At 35.7% G+C, this 19,935-nt stretch overlaps 1 non-coding gene across 1 annotated transcript; it reads right to left on the reverse strand.

The window, feature by feature from the left end:
* Positions 1-19,535: 19,535 nt before the first annotated feature.
* LOC121149555 lies at positions 19,536-19,642 on the reverse strand. The gene has a single exon (XR_005882711.1). It is a non-coding gene; the product is annotated as a U6 spliceosomal RNA (small nuclear RNA).
* Between the last annotated feature and the right edge of the window lie 293 nt (positions 19,643-19,935).

Genomic DNA, 19,935 nt, shown 5'->3' on the forward strand with positions numbered 1-19,935 from the left:
CAGGCAACACCATTCTAGTGACTAACACAGGAACCAAGTTCCAAGATGTTTCATTCTGTTAATATAGAAAAGAAACAGTGAAGCTTGTAGTGCTTAGAGTGTTAAAGTGGAGAAATAATCGTCAAAATGTATGATGACACAAAAGAGCAGCAGTTCATTGTCCTTGATGGTGTCCATTCAGTGAAAAGGAAGCGCAATTTACTAAAGCAGCTTTGTTCCACTCTTTCTTTGTCTTTAGATCGGAGAAATTATATATATATATACATATATATATATATATGAGTGTGTGTATATATACAAATGTCTTATCACATTTTAGATTTCTCAAAATCAGCACATTGTATAATTCTCCAATTTTATATTCAGCTAAGATTCCCTCTCTCTTGAAGCTGTACTTCTCTCTACCCCTAATCCTAAAATATCATTCTTATTCTGTTTGAGTAATGACTCGGTTTGCCTGAAGCATGCTCCGTTACATCATCACATGGTTAACACTGTCACATTGATCAGTTGTCACCCCAAATCTCACCCCTAAGAAGACTGACTTCAATCCTACTAAACGCAATTCTGCATTCTTTCTCTCAACCATTCCATTATCCATTTGATAGCATTCACAGTTCACCTCACTCTCTGAAATGATCTAACGTAGGCATTTGCTTATATACTTATCTCTCCCTTCTGAGACCAGGTATCATTTTTCTTTTTTCAAATGTGTCTTCCGTACACATTGAAGTGTGTGTTGCACATAAATGATTAAAAACTCATTGTTGTCTTAGTAAGTAATTACAGTGACTAATAAAACAGCACTTACCTTCCTCTACACTTAAGTGCTCACAAGGCACACTAGTCATTTGAACTTTTCTGGTTTGTGTTCTAGAGACTTTCTTTTTTTTTCTTTTCTTTTCTTTTTTTTTTTTTTATTGTTGCTTACATTGTATTATGTAGTACAGTTTTATAGGCACTGGGGATTCCCCCCACCCCTCCCATACCCCTCCCCCCATGGTGGATTCCTCCACCTTGTTGCATAACCATAGTTCAAGTTCAGTTGAGATTCATCTACGGCCATACCACCCTGAACGCGCCCGATCTCGTCTGATCTAGAGACTTTCTAAGCAGCTTGTAGTATCCTAATTGTGATGCATACTTGCGAAATCAGTGAGCTGACATTGTAGATATTAAAAATAATGCCTTACCACACCCAAATAATACACCCCAAGGTTGAGGAGTCACATACATTAAGAGAGCTTTTTTGTTTTTAATCAGCGTATTAGAAAACTTGAGTGATTTTAATATATGTGATGGGTTGAGAATACATCTTTTTCTAATACTACTTCATTTTGGGTTAAATATTCCACAAGTTTGATTATTCCCTAGTTTCCTTATAATTTCCTTTTCAAACATTCCAAAACAAAACAAAACAAAACAGCACAAACTCCATATGGAAGGAAAATTTTAGGATGCATTGCTCTTCTTTTTATACATTTCTGCTATCTCTTTTACCATTTTTGATTTTCAGGGATTATATTGAGGAATTTGAGCTTTCATGTGCTTGTGACACTAAAATCCTTTCTGTAAGGATACTGAAATCTTCAGAGATCACATATGTAGCTTCTGTTATCACCTCTCTCTCTCTCTCTCACACACACACACACACACACACACACACACACACACGATGCATGATAACATCATGCACCCTTTTTTAGACTTTAGGTAATGTTGATTGAAGCACTTAAGATCCTAAGAATCAAAAGATCCTAAGATTCAAACTAATAGCTAAAGAAGGAATAACTGTGCATGAAATAATGATATTATTAAGTTTATTCAACCCAAGTATAAAATATCATGCGTTCAATCTAATATAAATTCAAAATTAAGTAAATTAGTATAGCAGAAATTCCAATATATAATTATAACATCAAAAAGAGAAATAAAAAAAATTATGAGTCAAATGTCAAATAATAATTGGTGCAAACTGGTTCCTTGTAAGAAAGAGGGAGTATTTAAAAATGAAAGTGGGAGCCCAGTGTGGTAGCCTAGTGCCTAAAGTCCTCACCTTGTACACGCAGGGTTCCCATATGGGCACCAGTTCTAATCCCAGTGACCTTACTTTCCATCCAGCTCCTTGCTTGTGGTCTGGGAAAGCAGTCCAGGCCCAAAGCCTCGGAACCATTCCAGAGGTAAAACTAGTCCAGATAGCTCTGGGAGTGTTGGAGAAGCGAGAGTTGCCTATGGGTTGGAGGTAGGGCAGTGTTAATAGATAGTTCCTAAGTTTGTTTCTTTGTTATTCAGTGGAACTGTAAAATTGTGCATTGAATGAGAAAGATGTGGAATTGAAAGATGTCTGCAGAAAACCAATAATTCTTTTCTGAACCTTCTAAGGTTCTGAAAACCTTCTAAGGTAAATATAGGACAATAAAGGACATTGCCAATTGTGTGTATCACAGGTTATAAGGATTTGGAAGCTAGGGAGAGGTGAGAGCCAAAGGCACAGATTTGAAATTATTGACACAATTTGATTTAAAGTTGTGTGGCATTTGTAGTCAGCTATGTATTTCCAAAATAGCAATTCATAAGAAACATGCTTCAATGTTATTTCCTATAGCTTGGAAACAAACAGACTCTGATTAGAGGGACTATACCATGCAAACTTTACCATACAAGGTTGCTCCTGCTTCCCTCCTTTCCTCTCCCTTCCCCTCCCTTTCTCTTCCCTGATCTTCAATTTCCTGTTTTTCCTATTTGTTCCATGCTCCCCTTTCTCCCTAAACTTCTGTATTTGGAGTTTCACCACTTCCTTAACCCATTTTCAGATGGAAAGTAAATTAACCTAGTCCATAACTATGTTGTGTAATTTGTAACACCAGTTGCCAACTGTTACTATATTTTTGAGATTAGTTTGATATCTGCAGCCCAAAGACCTCTGGTTTTGTTCTTCAAATCATCGTTTTGTCATGTGTAAGTTTCATATCAATTTTAAACTCTATTGTCCTTTTTAAATAAATTCATGGTACAAGTATTGTACAGATTTGGTTTTTTGCCTTGTAGGAAGTTCACACATTTGATATATTTAAAATGATGTAGTTTTTTCAACATGTACTTCAAATTACTTCCTATCCATACTAACCCTGAATGTAAATGGTTTAAACTCATCAGTCAAATGCCATAGATTAGGATTTTGGATCAAAAACAAAATCCATTTATTTGCTGCCTACAGGAGACACATCTCAGCAACAAAGATACATACAAATTGAAAGTTAAAGGATGAAAAAAGATATTCCAGGAGAATGGAAAGGAAAAAACAACTAGCATAGCCATTCTTATATCAGATAATACAGATTTTGATGTGAAAAACTTTAAAAGAGATGAGCAAGGATACCACACAGTGATCAAAGGGTCCATTCAACAAGAAGAGATTGCCGTAATAAGTGTACATGCACCAAATGCCAGGGTAGCTAACTATGTGAAACAAATATTAATGGATTTAATAGGGGAAATAGACTCTGATACAATAGTAGTAGCGGACTTGAATATCCCATTAACATCAATGGACAGATCGACAAGACAGAAATTCAGCAAGGGAGCAAAAGAACTCACCCAGGCACGAAAACAAATGGACTTGATATCTACAGAACCTTTCATCCTACAGACAGGGAATATACTTTTTTTCATTAGTATATGAAATAGATTGACTAACAGGAAGAACAGAAGGCCAGGACCAAGGAAAATGCAGGAAAGAGGGGTAAGGACAGTAGAATTGCAAACTGAGGGATCGCTGTGTTAATTTTATTGGCTTCACTGAGTTATCTATGCATTCTCAGCTTGGGATTTTAAAGTGTGTATATACATGTGTATATATAAAAATGTTGCATATATATGTATATGAAGTCTCATGCATACACATATAAAAGACATTATCAAAAATAATAGAATGCGCTTGTCTCTAAATACCCATTTCATTACTCTTATCTGTGCTAAGACATTCATTTTCATATTAACCAGATAAGATACAACCTAGCAAACAGAAAAGATAAACATTAAGGCTTTGGAATATCAGGGAGTCTCATCTAAAAAAAAATTAAGTAAAGTTTAGAAGTTAATAGTGCAATTAATTTCATGGCTAACTGGAAATAGAGTCCCCAGGGAATCAGGAGGTTTGGCAAGGCCATTTGAGACATTTGTACTTGTTCCAACCTCCTGGCCACTAGATGATGGCCTTGATGCCTGTCATCTGGTTTTGATGTCTCCCGCATTAGTGCACAAAGTCAATAAAAAGCAGGCAACGTTCCATCTGGAGTTCACTGGGTCAGTTTATTCTATGTGGAGATAGGATGGTAAAGATTTGGCAACTGAACTGGCACAATATGAAAAGTTTTACATCTTTGATTGGATTTCAGCCATCGCTGAACAGCATTCACCACTGTGTTATAAATTTTGGATGCAGCTACCTAGCAGAAGGCTAACAGAGATTATGAAGAGACAACTGTTTGGCTCATTATAAAGTCAGATGTGTTCTTTGGCATTTGGGTGGACAGCAGAGATGTTGACATTAACACATGGCTCATTAGGATTGAATTTGAGCCTGGCCTTTTGTTGCATTTAAAATATCTAATACAGAGAAGCAACTCCTTGAATATATGCCAGCACGATCTCTTAAACATATATAGGTGTAATTTAAAATGAAGGCATCATACCCCCAGGCATTTGCCAATAAGAGCATAGTGCGAGCTTAAAATTGTGCAGAAAACAATGGGACAGCACAGGATCATGTTTCTGTTATCTTTCATGTCTGAGTGACAAATACACTGACTTTTTCTGTATTTTCGGTTTGTCATGTTCTAGAATAAGCAGTCTTGTAGTATCACGACAAGGCCATGTTTATGCCTCTAGGTAGCAGTCAGTGGTCAGTCATCATTTTTTAGGGTGTTTCTGATTCTATAAATATGGTGATTTAATTTTCAACAAGCTGAAGTTAGAAACACAAAGCACTTTATTACCATGAATCTACAAAGCAAAACAGTTCTGGATGTGAAGGCACTAACCAAAGTGTATTGGAAGCAGGAATGAAAATAAAGTATTGACATAAATTGTTCACTTAACTTACAGATATGATGATTTTTTTGCAATTCATCTACCCTGCATTCTTTTTGTGCTACGAAACCCTTTCAACTTTTGAGAATAAAGTACAAAGTGTTTCCCTCTAAAAGCAATTTAAATACCATTTCCATATAATTTTCAATAAGGCTATGTTGTAATCTGTTTTGCTGCTTTGAGAATTTTAAATCGTAAACAAATAAACGCTGCTTTCATCATTTATGCACATCAAAAACATGCAGCAAGTCAAGTGAGAGAACTGTTTTTGTCATTACTGCCAGTTACAATGAAACTAACAAATTCCTTACATTCTGAGCTATGTTTATAGATGCAAAGATGATGCCCAAGGAAAGAGTACATTTATCAAATATTTCATGGACAACATGACATGAATAAAGGCTTTGAACTTGAATAATGCTGAAATGTACAAAATGGGTTCACATCTTAAACTTTGAAGACTCTAAATGACAAAAAGCTACTACAAAAAATCTATAAAACAAACAAACCATGAATCTCTAAGTAAAAAAGTTTGAGAATGGATCAACAGGCATGATTCCTTACACTGTTGCTAGTTGCTGATAGTGGTCTCAACAAGCTGTCAGACTCAGCACGAATGATGGAATACTCTGTTAAGAAAAGACAAAGAATATGGTGATGCTTCTCTGAAAGATCTCTCTGTCTTGTGTTTCATTAAAAACTATTCTAACCAAAATTCAGCCTGGTGTTTTCTTAATTCTTGCCTGACTTCACCATTTTACAGTTTTACATATACAGAAGACATTTAAATAGATAAGTAATATAATTAATGGGTCTAGTAAAACTCGTTGATTCCTGAGGGAGCAAGAGAAAAATGAGAAAGAGGAGAGTGTCTACGATCTGCTGATCTGAATTCCTATAGCAACCGAATCTGAGCTAGGCCAAATCCAGCAGCTAGGAACTCAACATGTATTTCTCATGTGAGTGGCACAACCCCATAACCTAAGCCATCGCTGCTGCCTGTAAGGATTCACATTTGTGGGAACCTAGAGATGTGTATTGAATCTAGATACTATGATATGGATGCAGGCATCTTCATAACTAAGCCAAACACCTGCCTTTGTCTTTTGAATTGTAATATTTTTGTATGAATTTTATAAATGAAAAATAAACATGTGGTTTAGCCTGTATGAAAATAAATGCATGTAATAGGAAATAAAAACAATTGGATAGTTAATACTATCTGGACAGAAACCAGCATCACAACTTTCTAGATGTGACCAGAGAAATGTTACTTTAGCTAAGTCTCCTTTGTCAATATGTGGAAGTGAGATAATAGTGTTGGATTTTCCAAAGTCTAAATGATATATGAAATAGGAAATCTCCAATAGCATTTTCAGAAATCATAAATATTGGATATTTGAGAAGGTAGTATATGTTTAAATAAAATAGCTTTGAAAATAAAATCTTGAAAGGGTTAAATAATTTTACTGACACTTTAAATTCTAAGTAGAAAGTTGAACTTCTGGATCTATAACTTACTTTTATGAAGTAAGGAATTCTTTTAATTAAATAGATGGAAGGCCTTCAGTTCCATAGTCATCATTTTAAAAAAATCAACACAACCCCAAAATTCATAGAAAATGTTCCTTTCTCAGTTTTAATCTCAAGTGGTTATGACCTCAGACATCTGGTAATGTATAAAATTATTTGAAAGAACTAATCATTTATAATCTTCTGGATTCTTTTAGCAATGTGAAACACTCAACAGTGAATAAATTAATCTTCAATAAAGAGCAAATTTTCTTATTGAGACTATTTTTGCATAACTGACAATTTTGATTTAGTTTTTTTCTAAACAAGGAGTGCATACAGAGAGGATACAAAGAGTTGAGAATGCAGGTAGCTCCATTATGTTAAATAGACTTCCAGAGATTTGGAGGGAATAGGCTAAAACAGGTGAGAGATTGGTATAGACATGGATATTCAGATGCAGACACACAGAGAGAGTTCTTGCAAGCCAGAGAATTGAGAAATGGTACCACTCAAAATGAATATTGTATCTGTGTTCTGTAAAATGGATAAAGATTTATAAACTATTCCAAAGATGTACAAGGATGTTTGCTTGGAAAATGCAATTTTCTGCTTCTGCCTGGCAACTGTTCATTCAGTTCCCAGCATAGAAGCAAGAACATGATGTAAAATAGCTCACTTGTAATAATACTGGCATCAAGAACAACATGGACTCGAAGGATGACCATTACGAAATTACAGTTCTATTCAACATGGTAGAGAATGTATTTCATTAGAAATTTTTTTTTCATTAATGATTATGGAGGCCTTTCATCAACACAAAATGCAAAGATGCACAGAGCCCTCACATCTTACATAAAAGTTTATATTTAAATACTTCTCATTCACTTAAACATAAAAAAATAATCATTCAATTTTCTTATGCTTAAGTAATGCATTTCCAGCTTTTGTGGCACCAATCAAAACAGAATTCTCAAATAAATCAAATTTTCTACATTTCTCAAGAAGATTACACATGATTTCCACAGTATACCCCTGAACACATCACTGCAGTAACTGAATTCACATATGAAGGCAATGGTTAGGTAATTTAATATGCCTGGAAAATATTTCCAAATCCACTAAAGTTCATCTGAACTTTAACATACATATCAGAAGAACATGATTTCCAGTTTATTCTTCTTTCTCTAAGTTGTTTAAGAAACCTAATGATTCTAAAAATGTGTATGTGAATCCTGGAAATACTGAAGTTTGAAATTTGTTGTTACTGTGGCTGGTGCAATGCTTTAATTGGCTAATCCTCTACCTCCAAGCATGGTATTCTGTGTGGGCTCTAGTTTGTACCCTGGTTGTTCTACTTTCCATCCAGCTACCTGCTTGTGGCCTAGAAATGTGACAGAGGATGATCTAAAGCCTTGGAATCGTTCACCGTCAGAGGAAACCCAGACAAAGCTCCTGGTTCCTGGTTTCAGATCGTTTCAGCTACAGCTGTTGAGACCAAAAGATCTTTCTGCCTTTCTTTAATCTCTATAAATCAGTCTTTCCAATAAGAATAAATAAATCTTTTTTTTTTTAAAAAAGCACAAAAAAGAATGTTTACATTCTTTAAAATAAATAAATAGATAAATAAATTGACTATTTAAATACTTCTTTTTACAGGTTTATTTATATTTATTGCAAAGGCAGATTTACAGAGAGAATGAAAGACAGTAAGCTTTCCCATTCAGTGGTTTGCACCCCAAATGGCAATAAAGGCTGGAGCTGAAAAAATATGAAACCAGTAGCTTCTTCTGTGTCACCCATCAGGTGTAGGGTCCGGAGACTTTGGGCCATCCTTTACTGCTTTCCGTGGCCACAAGCAGTGAGCAGGATGGGAAATGGAGCGGCCTGGACATGAACTGATACCCATATTGGAATCACAGCATTTTCAAGATGAGGATTTAGCCATTGAGCCATTCTACCCAACCCTATAAAACTACTTTTGTGTCTGATTCTGCAATTGTATTCTCTTCTTAGCTACCATTTCTGTGTATCAGTATCTGATTATCTGGCATTGATTGAAGTGAACATGGAGACTGGCAAATTAATCCTACAGAACCACACTATAGGCATGATTTATAGGTATGAGTGCCTCTGGAAAGGAGCAAACTGAGCGAGCGCCAGTGTTAAGCTCTGTGTCCTAATTTCAGCTGCACGAACATATTTTATTTGTGAAGTCTTCCTTTACATGGATGGGTTACAAAAAAGATATGCTCAGTTTTGTACTTCCAGATACATTTGCACATCTGTTCTTCATAGTGCTTCCTCCTGTTTGGAATTCAGTTTGAGCAGTGAATTAATCTCCATCATTTCTCTAATAGGGAACACTTTAAATAGACTTTGGTGCTGGTGTGAATGTAGGCACTGACCTCTGAATGTCCTCAAGGAAAAAGCTCTCATCTATTGCCAGCAAAGGTCTCTCAGGGACACTCATTCTTGTCTGTGGCTAGATTTCTGAGCTCAGTATCTTTGTACATCACAGGGAAGGTTATCCCTCCTGGTATAATCAGCCTATCACATAGTCATTTATCCTGAACAATGCTATGCTTCTGCCTAGATTCAGCCTCATAGTGAGAATGAAGTCATTTCTCACAAAATCCCTTAATAGATAACTCTCAAACTCATTAATTTTTATTGTAAATAAGGTGCTAGGCAGTAATAAAACATGATAAAATGCAAGCTGTACCGATACTTTTGTTGAATCTCAAGGTGCTACTGTAACTTCAGCCTTTTTTTTTTCCAGAAAAAGTTTCATATATTTAAATAGATGGGATTCAGATGTATTAAACTTTCAATAATTTTACTTTCATTGGCAAATGAAATGAATATCAGAGAAAGGATTATGAAAATTGAGATTTTGAACCTTTATGTGTAACCACTATAATTACAGCATACTTTCACAAGAATAGTTAATGACAGAAAAATAAATTCCTTATGAGGTAAGTTGACAGATTAGTGAAAAATCAAAACTGATTTTGGATACAATATCTGAAAAATGCATACATGAAACTCTATAATGCAAGAGCATTAAACCTTTTATCATTTGAATATCAATAAATTTTATAAATCCATTGTTTTTATTACAGAATACTTGCATTATACACAGCAAGATGACTCTACATTTCAAATAGTAAATGATTGTGTTCATTCAAATATATATATATACATATATATATGAAATGGTTGGAAGATTTTGAAAGATATTTTGCTTCAAAACAGCTGAACTTTTCATTAGATTTCTCACTTCATTTTTCCTTCCTATATGCATTCTTTCTCATTTGAGTTACAACAGAGAGGATTAACACGTTCAGATAAGATTGAAATATCTTAACATAGAATCGCAGTTCTATTCCTCATTTGCTCATCTTAAATTCTGTGAAGACACGGACACACACGGTTATATGTTGAACTTCTTCCTGGCATATATTTCTCACTTTGGGCTGCAAGTAAGTATTATTCGTGTGTGTGGTTATTGTTCAGCAAATGGTAGTGTATCACTGTGTTCAAAAATGGATCACAAAACCACTCTCTTCTGTCTATATAAGCTTGAATTCCTCATAGGGGCTGTGAAGGCTGCAGACTGACTAAGGTAGGTACAACCACTAGCCTGTGTAACTGAATGACCTCTTAGAAAATGACCTTTTCTATGGTCTGTAGCACTTTCACTGGACAGTTTTTTTCTAACTTAAAGTTAAATGGAAACTTGCCTGATTAAAGACAAAAGCAAATGGTTGACCTATGCTTCAGTACTATGCTCAATGGTGCAATGTATAGTATTGTGACAAAGCGAATTCTGCTCTATAGGCTATTTGTAAATTGTCATTGCCTGAATACCTCTAAGTCTCTTGTTACCTAGGTAATAACTGAGAACTGATCCTACAAATCTCTATAAGATACCTGCAACACTGCTTTTTTGTTATTATCATTTTTATTTGAAAAGCAGAGAGATGAAGACAGAGAGAGAGAGAGAGAGAGAGAGAGAGAGAGAGAGAGATCTCCTATTTGATAGTCCACTTCCCAGATACCCATATCATTCAGAGATGAACTGGAAAAAAGCCATTATCCAGGAACTGCCACATGAGTACTACAGGGCAAATGCTCACGACATGGTGGCTCTCAGGGCGATAAATAACAGAAGACTTTAAGTGGCAGTAAGCCAGAAACTCTATCCACACGATGAAAAATAAAATAAGGAGTTCCCAAATGGCACCTCAACCATTGTGCCAGATGCCCTTCCTCAGATACTTCATTCAACATAAAATGATTCAAATATATGAATTAGTATTTGTGTCCCTCTACCAATTCCTCCTGAAATAAATATGACATTTAATGTGGAATTCATGATTTTGTTTAATAGTAAAGCATTATGCATTTATAAGGAGTGCTGATTTTCAGCTAAATCACATATATAATGTGTGATAACATATATAAATTCTTATCATCTCTGGAGTCACACTAATTAAATCATTTATGTATCAGTATTAATTTTATCGTTGCGAATTGGATGATATTTTCAAAATTGACGTTCATTTTCCTAACTCAATATTCAGGTATATTGTGTTTTTTTCTTAATTAAAAATATTCAAAAGACAGAGAGACAGAAATATAGGTAGACATAAAAGGAGATAATTCAATTTTTCATTCCCCAAATGTCCCCCGCAGCTGGGGCAAAGCCAGAACAGTGGCCTAAAATGACCTGAAATTAACAAAGGATTAGATAAAGATGCTCCATGGTACTCTAAATGTGTGGAACCATATATTTTGAAATGAATTTTTTCAGGCCCTGGGCTCTCATATGAATCATTTTTTGTAAAATTCATCCTATGAAGTTTTGAGATACTTCCTGTCTGGATCCTTCAGGAGACATACCCTGATTTTCAATCAGGATTCCAAGGCAAGAGAGGTAAAATACAAGTTGAGTTAAGAGGACAAAACAATACTATGCTTGGGAAATGATAGAGAGGAAAACATTTGAATAAAATTTTGGACAGATGAAAGTTTCCAAGTCAAAGACGACATTCACTGCAGTAGACCCTGACTCCAAGGGCCAGGAACATTTTGAAGATCGTGGTGTGAGAAAGCTGACAAATACAGGAATAAAATTAAAATTACAGTAGAAAATAAGCTTTCTTATTTATTTACATCCTTATCACTGCAGAAGAAAACTTAAAATGTTAAAAAATACTTATGTTTTGTACTATAAATCTGATTGTCCTCCCAGTGGAGTCATAATCTGGAAATTCAGAGTACTGATCACAAGTTCCAAAGTGAAAAGAAATTCTTAATTATTAAAAATCAAAATTTCAATGAAAAAAGATTATACCCTTTTTAAATGAGTTAAGAAATATGTATTTTGTATATATATACTATGTATATATATATATATATGGCAAGACAAATACCCAGACCTCTAGTCTTTCCAGTAGAAATAATCCTGACATACTGGTTAAAACCGAGAAAGTTATCTAGTAATAGTCTAAGTAACGCTAATAATGACTTAATAGTCACGGCAAAGCTCACATTTAGGAGCAAGTTCTGTAGTAGATTTGATAAGAAAACAACAGAAAAGCCATTGGCTAAGAAATGATTTGTTTCATTGCGTGTTTGGACTGGCCCAAGGTTTAGGATGCATACAAAATGAAGACAATGTTGGGGACTTAGCCTGTGGTTTACGTGTTGCAGGAGCTATGTCTGAAAATCTAGGTTAGAATGTTCTGGAGAGCTTTCTCAATTAACAGCATCGTGTACAAAGTCCTGCAGAAACCTGTCTCTCTGGTTTGGAAGACCCCAGGCTCTGCATTCTGCAACGGCTCTGCACCCTCATTGTGAGGAATTCTAAATACTTCTCCATTCATGTCTAGTTTCACCTCTGAGCTCTGCTGAGGAAAATTGGGCACAACGATTTAATTTCCTTGTTTTCCCAATCTCACAAACGGAATGTTGCCCATGATCGCAGATACTAAAATTGATTTATCCATAGACTCTCTTTATCTTCCAGTTACTCTGAGTCTCCTGCCCTTCTCTATCAGATTTTCAACTTGCAGACATTTTCTTGATTTATCTTACAGCTTCTTTGTTTAGTCTCATTTTTAACATCAATGCATTTTAGAAATAACATTGCATTTCTAAAACATCCCCACACTCTTTTTTTTTTATCATTTTCACCAGTTTTGATCTCTGTTCTTTATGTGGTCTTGATTTTTCATGTGTATCCCCAGCTGCTGTATAGTCCCACCATGAGTTCCAAGAAAAGGCATCCTCGCTGTTGTGGAATGATTATTTGGTGAGATCTGAATTACCTGTCATACTCTCCTTGTGCAAAGTCTGCCAATATTTAGCACCATCTAAATATGCCTCATGTATTTTTATATGGTGTCTTGTCACCCTGCCAGAGTGCATTGTTCATAATGGTAAAAGTTTCAACTGTTTTTTTTTTTTTACCAAAGTAATTATGAACCTAGATACTTTCAGGCATACAGTAATTCAAGAAAATGCACAATGAACACAGAAACAAAGAACAAAGAACACAGAAACTTTTTCCTGACAGAGGAAAAAGTAAAAAAAAAAAAAAAAAAAAAGTATTACCTGTCTCCCATGTCCCGCTAAACACATAGACACACACTGAGTTAAAAGACTTTATGTACAATTACTGCACATTAATCACGAAGTATGCATAAAAGCTCAGAGATTTTTTTTTGATGGGTCTTATTTAAAACTATTGCCTACTTAAGCACTATTACCACACCATTTTTTTTTGAGTGTTATATTGTCAGTAGGTTTCCATTTTAAGGTGTGCAAACACTTGCTCTGTCATTTTCTCAAATCCTTTGCCCCCTTGTTTTTTTCTCCACGCTATCTCTTTGTTAACTCATCTGAGCTATTCACCTTGCGATTCTTAGAATTGGAATGAACAAGGCAGTTACAAGACCACTATCCTCACATCTTGCAAAGAACGTCCAGATGTTTGGCTCTGTATGGCCTCTAGGTGGCAATCAACAATACTCTGGACTACTGAGGAGCATTATGCTTTTGTAAATCCTTCAACTATTTGGTCAAACTTTGTTTTGATTTTTTTTTTTGGAAAAATTATCCTTTGTAATGCACTACTAGAATTTTGATGATGAGTCATTTCCTGGGTGTTTATAGTATATTGATGATGTTGATATCTTTCTCATTGTCATTGTGACTCATATCCTCACATAAGTACAGTCTTTTCCTCTTCTATTTATTGAACTTTCTATTTAGTGGTGTACTGAACCATGGACTACATTGTAAAATGAAGTTATGTTGTGTCAAAAGCATCATAATAGTAAACGTTGTGTATGGCAAAAAGGTAATTGTTGAATTATAAAATATTTATAACATGCTATTTTTTATAAAAGATATATCATTGCTTTGAGCACTTGGAAGTCTAAAAAAGAAATTTACATGTAAATTCAAATATAAAAATATAAACATGTCTTAAAAATATCCTTCTTTATAAAACTTTCTGAGATCCATATATAACCAAAGTTGAAACAGAATTCAAGTGATTTTAGAAAATCAAATTTCTGGAGCCGGCGCGATGGCCTAGCGGCTGAAGTCCTCACCTTGAATGCCCCAGGATCCTATATGGGCTCCGATTCTAATCTCAGCTGCTCCACTTCCCATCCAGCTTCCTGCTTGTGGCCTGGGAAAGCAGTCAAGGACAGCCCAAAGCCTTGGAACCCTGCACCCATGTGGGAGACCTGGAGGAAGTTCAAGGCTCCTGGCTTTGGATTGGCGTAGCACCCACCATTGCAGTCACCTTGGGAGTGAATCATTGGATGGAAGATCTTCCTCTCTTTTCTCTTCTTCCTCTCTGTATATCTGATTTTGCAATTAAAATTTTTTTTAAAATCTTAAAAAAATTAAAGTTCCATATTCTATAAAATATCCAGAAAAATAGTAAAAAAAAAAAAAAGAACTAATAAATATAAATCTGAAATGGCTACTTATAACCCTGAAGCAGTATAAGTCACAGGAATCAGAAAGTAACAAACTGCGTAGATATGCTTTGTACTTCTTTGCATTACGTCTGATTTAAAGTACTCATTAGTATTTATGAACTAGTAAAATGGTAGAAGTTGGTTAAATACTCTAAGTACATGGCAGTTCATTGGTTCTACATTTTTTGTTCTGTACCATTCACTCTATAGTCAGTGTTTGAGTCTGAATTACTCCACTTTCTCTACAGTTATTGAAAATGGCATATCTCATTACAACCATGCTATTACATTTATGTTCCTAAACCCACCTAATAATTTCTATACCCCAATCTAGCAGCTCAGTGTCACTTACACTTGTTCCAAGGTTTACTTGGACATTCTTACATTACAGCCAATTGTTAGAGCTTAATCAGTTGAATCATATATCGTTGAGGAAAGAATTCGGTTATGACTAACTTTCTACTTAAGCATTAAGATCACCTTGTCCTTTTTATTAATCTATAATGGAAATTAATTAGCAATAAGTTTTCAATTCCCTTACCTTGGATTTAAGCAGTTTATGAATGATTTCACAGCTTCCAGATAATTAATTCTGCTACTATTTGATCTTTAATCAACACTTCAGACTCTCCTGCTTAGATTTTATGGTGCCCTGCAGCTCTTCGACTATAATTTCACTGGATTTTCAAGTCCTAAAACAAAACCAAGCTTCCAGGTGGAATAATAGAAGAAAATAAAACACAAAAGAAAATTAAAAAATGATGCTTCAGTTCAATACATAATGAATACATGAATAAAAAAATGAAGAAAAAATGTAAAATCAAATACTTCTTCGGGTTACCAATTTCTTGCCATTCGTTTACAAACCTGGCTGAGGTTTTATAACCTTTACCAATCTATTAAATTTATCAAATTAGTATTTAAATCTATTAAAATTAATATTTTAACTTAATATTTAGAAATATTCTTAGTACATGAAATAGATCAATCTGATATTTAATGTATGTAACAGAATTTTAATCATATTTTTACCACAAAAGAAAGCAACTACAGGATGCTCATCATCCAATGGTTATATATTTAAAAGCATTCAGAATCCAGCAGTTACACGAAGTACCTACATGCCAGCAGTTAGTTCTGTATTGTGGTTTTCACATACAATATGAAAATTGCAATTAAAGTTCCAATTTTCTGCTGCAGAATCTTTGGTATAAAATAACGCCTGATTCTACCAACCAATATCAAACACTGTAGATAATTTTTTGTAGATGTGAATTCACTGTTCATATAAATTAATGGTCTGGTTTTACAGGTAGAAAGTTGCTATATGGTATTGCTAAACATGTGGATATTAGTTCAAATTTAAACACACAGAGAGATTCTGCTTGCTAAATGTTTTGCACAAATAATTTTATTGAGTTAAATTTTTCACAAATAATTTGTTTTATGAAGTAGAAAAGCAGATTATCTGTTTGATAGGATGATAACATATAGTGTGAGAGCATCCTGGATACAAGGGTTGTCATTTTTTTAAAGATTTATTATTATTATTATTATTATTATTTTTATTGGAAAGGCGGATATACAGAGAGGAGAGACAGAGAGGAAGATCTTCTGTCCGATGATTCACTCCCCAAGTGAGCACAACGGCCGATACTATGCTGATCCGAAGCCAGGAGCCTCTTCCGGGTCTCCCATGCGGGTGCAGGGTCCCAAAGCTTTGGGCCGTCCTCGACTGCTTTCCCAGGCCACAGGCAGGGAGCTGGAAGGGAAGCGGGGCTGCCGGGATTAGAACTGGCGCCCATATGGGATCCCGGGCGTGCAAGGTGAGGGCCTTAACCACTGCGCCACCGCGCCAGGCCCAAGGGTTGTCATTTTTGTACATTATATTTCTACCTGCAATGCTGGCATTGCACATGGATACCTGTTTGAGTCCTGGCTGCTCCACTTCTGTCTAATCCAGCCTCCTGTTAATGCAACTGGGAAAACAGCTGAAGACAATCCAAATGTTTGTGTCCCTGCCACCCACTTGGACACTCGGCTAAAACTCCTGGTTTTAACCTGTCTCAGCCCTGAGTGAAGCAGCAGATGAACAATGCCGTTAGCCTCTGATCTCTGCTACACTACCTTCCAAGTGAGTGCATTTAAAAAAATGCTTGATATGAAATTCATCTAATTGGAGTAATACTAAAATGTGAAGACAGTAATACTGTAGAGATTACTTCAACCAACATCACCAGCAAGACATTATCTAAAAATCATTAGCTTGTTTAAAAAAAGTTTATATAGAGGATGGACAGAATTATAGAATTTAATGACTAAAGAAGAATATTATTTTGATTTTTATCAAAAATTGCAATTGCTTACAGGTGGTTGCAGTAGTGCATTAAGCGGTTTGCACTTTGTTTTGTTTGACTCCTAATATTTATCTTGGTATTTCTGCAGGCTTGTAGGCTTTCATAAGAAAATTCAAAATGGGAATGATGAACTTTTTTCCTAGGAAATGAAAAAGCACTGAAAGGGCCATAATCCCATTGAACAATCAGACCAAATTTATGTATTCGTAGACATGCATGTAAATGTAATGATGAAGTAAAACCCAGGGCAATCTGCTAGAGCAGCAAAATCTTCAAAAGCTAAAAAATCCCAGAGAAACTGAAATCAACTAGAGACACGAGCAATTTATCATTTTAGGTCAGTTACTTGAGTTTGGCAAATCTAGACAGAAGTCCATTGCAGAGTAATACAAACAAACTGCATTGCTGAAATCTTACAGTACAAGGAGGCAGAGGTCAGCGTTATGCGATAAGGGATGTTGGTTGCTTACGCGGCTTTAGATCCCAAATAGAAGAAAGGCCCAGAAATGTGGGGCTCTTTTAGTTTGGAATCTTTATCAAAATTCTTTACCAATTTCTATTATGCAAAGGCTATCAGATAATGGAATGTAAAATTAAATGTGACTAAATTTAAAGCAAGGGAAAATTTTAACCAGTTATACCATTCTGAAATGACCAAAAACGTAGCTCAGTAAACAGTCCTTTTGAAATACCTCAGGGTCAGTTAGAATCCAGAGAGGCTACTTTCTTCCTTCAGGGACAACAGGCATGACATTATGTCATGATTTCCACAGTTGTATGGAGCACAAAAACTGATGATCTGTTGTTGCGGTATCACAGATCAAGCTGCCGCCCGCTATACCAGTATCATATATCGATGACAGAGTGAATCCTGGCTGCTCCACTTCCAAGCCAACTCCCTGCTAATCTAATGCACCTGAGAATGTGATGGAAGACGTCCCAAATGCTTGGGCCTCTGCACCCATGTGGGATATCCAATTGGAGCTTCTTACTCTTGGCTTTAGAACTCTGATCAATGTGGCCCTCTGGGGAATAAATCAGTGAATATATGTCTTTCTCTCCCAGCACCCCCCCCATATCTCTCTATAGCTCTGCTTTTCAAATAAATATATCTTAAAAAATAAACTCATGAACTAAGATGCCCACACATTTTATATTTAACATGGAAATTAGATGGAAATGAATAAATAACAAGCTCCGTATCTGTAATAAACAATCTATGTGTGTATTTTGATGTTTGGATACTCACAACTCTTTAAAGATTTGTTTATTTGTATTTATTTATTTATTTGAAAGAGTGACAGAGAGAGATGAAGAGACGGAAACATCTTCCATGCACTGACTCACAAGTGCCCAGGGATTACAGGCTGAAATCAGGAGCCTAGAACTCCAGCCTGGTCTCCACTGACAGTATCAGGGATCCAGTTATTTGTACCATCGTTCGCTGCATTTTCCAGGTGCATTTGTAACGAGAAAAGCACATGATCTGTAACGCAAACTGACACTCCGATTGAGAGATTCGTATTTCAAGTTGTGCTTTAACCTGCTGCACCAAGATGTCCATCCCTATTCCAAAATTTAAGATTCCTGTTCTTAATTTCTCTGTGACTAAATTCGAACAAATGGATATGAAATTATATGAAATAATGTCTGAACATCAATGAAATATACAATTTTAAATTTCTCAAGTAAATTGACCTAGATGTTTCCATGGCACATATCATGGTTTCTGTTCTTCCACCAAAGGAACCTGACCTCTGAATGGGAGAGCCACTTGGGCTGGGAGTCTATTCTTTTTGAATTCTGTTTCAGTTTTTGTTATACTTCAAGCCTGACCCTGATAGGAACCTGTAGCAGAACAAGCAGATGAAAGGAATTCATAGTCTAATCAGAATTAGTATCAAAGAGAAAGATAAGTCTAGGGAGAGTGGTTGACTCTCAGTGCAGACATAATGAACATGGATACACTGGTCTTTTTAGACACAGTGTAATAGAATGATGGACTTCTGACTGTTGCTGAAGGACTCTGCTATTGTAATAACATAGGGGAATACAGTGGAAGGGGGAGAGGGTGATTGGGAGGGTGAAAGGGAAATCCCTGAGCCTATGGAACTATATCAGGAAAAATAAAAATTAAAAATAGAAAGAAACAAAAACAGTGTAAGTGTCCCTGTTGGGAGATTACTTACTATTCTTAGGGCATAAGATACAAACTTACATTCTTGCTCTTTCTGGACCTTCAGCTCTTTCTGCACCTTCAGCTCTTTCTGCATCCAACTCCAAGAATCAGGAGTATCTTAAGTTGCTAAAGACGCTCTGGGTTTACAACTTAGTCTTAATTGCTGATTAATCAAACTCGAAATTTTATGGCTTCTCTTTCGCGCCTGAAGAGCACTGAGCATTAGCAGTTCAATGAGATAGTACTCACTCTGTCCTCACTTCTCTAAAACCTGAAGCTTGTATTGCCAGGGTATCCTTTCCCACCTCCACTTATCTCTGAAAACCTTTTGACAATTGCACCACTAGCGTATGCCTGAGGCTGCCATTATTGCATTCACTTTTTTTTTTTTTTAATTTGGAACACTTCACAAATTTGTGTGTCATTCTTGCACAGGGCCCATGCTAATCTTCTCGACATCGTTCCAGTTTTATTATGTGTTCTGCTGAAGCGAGTGCATTCATTGTTGATGCTCCTCACTGTCACCCTGTTAGCAGTTAAGTCAACTGCAAAAACTCACTTTATAGATTTCCTAGAAAAACTACAGTTAACAACTGTGCCACTTATACTTTTTGGAACCAACTCTACGGTGGAGGTTTCTCAGACTCGAGTTTCCAGGATGACGAAATCATTGAAATGGGTTGGTGAAGCTGAATTCAACCACAATAATTTGAAAGCAAAGTCTCTAACGATGCCTTTGGGAGTTTTTTACATTGGTCCCTAATTGAGATGGGGGCGTGGTGGGCAGCCG

This window comes from Ochotona curzoniae, unplaced genomic scaffold (assembly GCF_017591425.1).
Source record: "Ochotona curzoniae isolate NIBS_2020 unplaced genomic scaffold, NIBS_Ocur_1.0 scaffold_4701, whole genome shotgun sequence".
NCBI classification, from domain to species: domain Eukaryota; kingdom Metazoa; phylum Chordata; class Mammalia; order Lagomorpha; family Ochotonidae; genus Ochotona; species Ochotona curzoniae.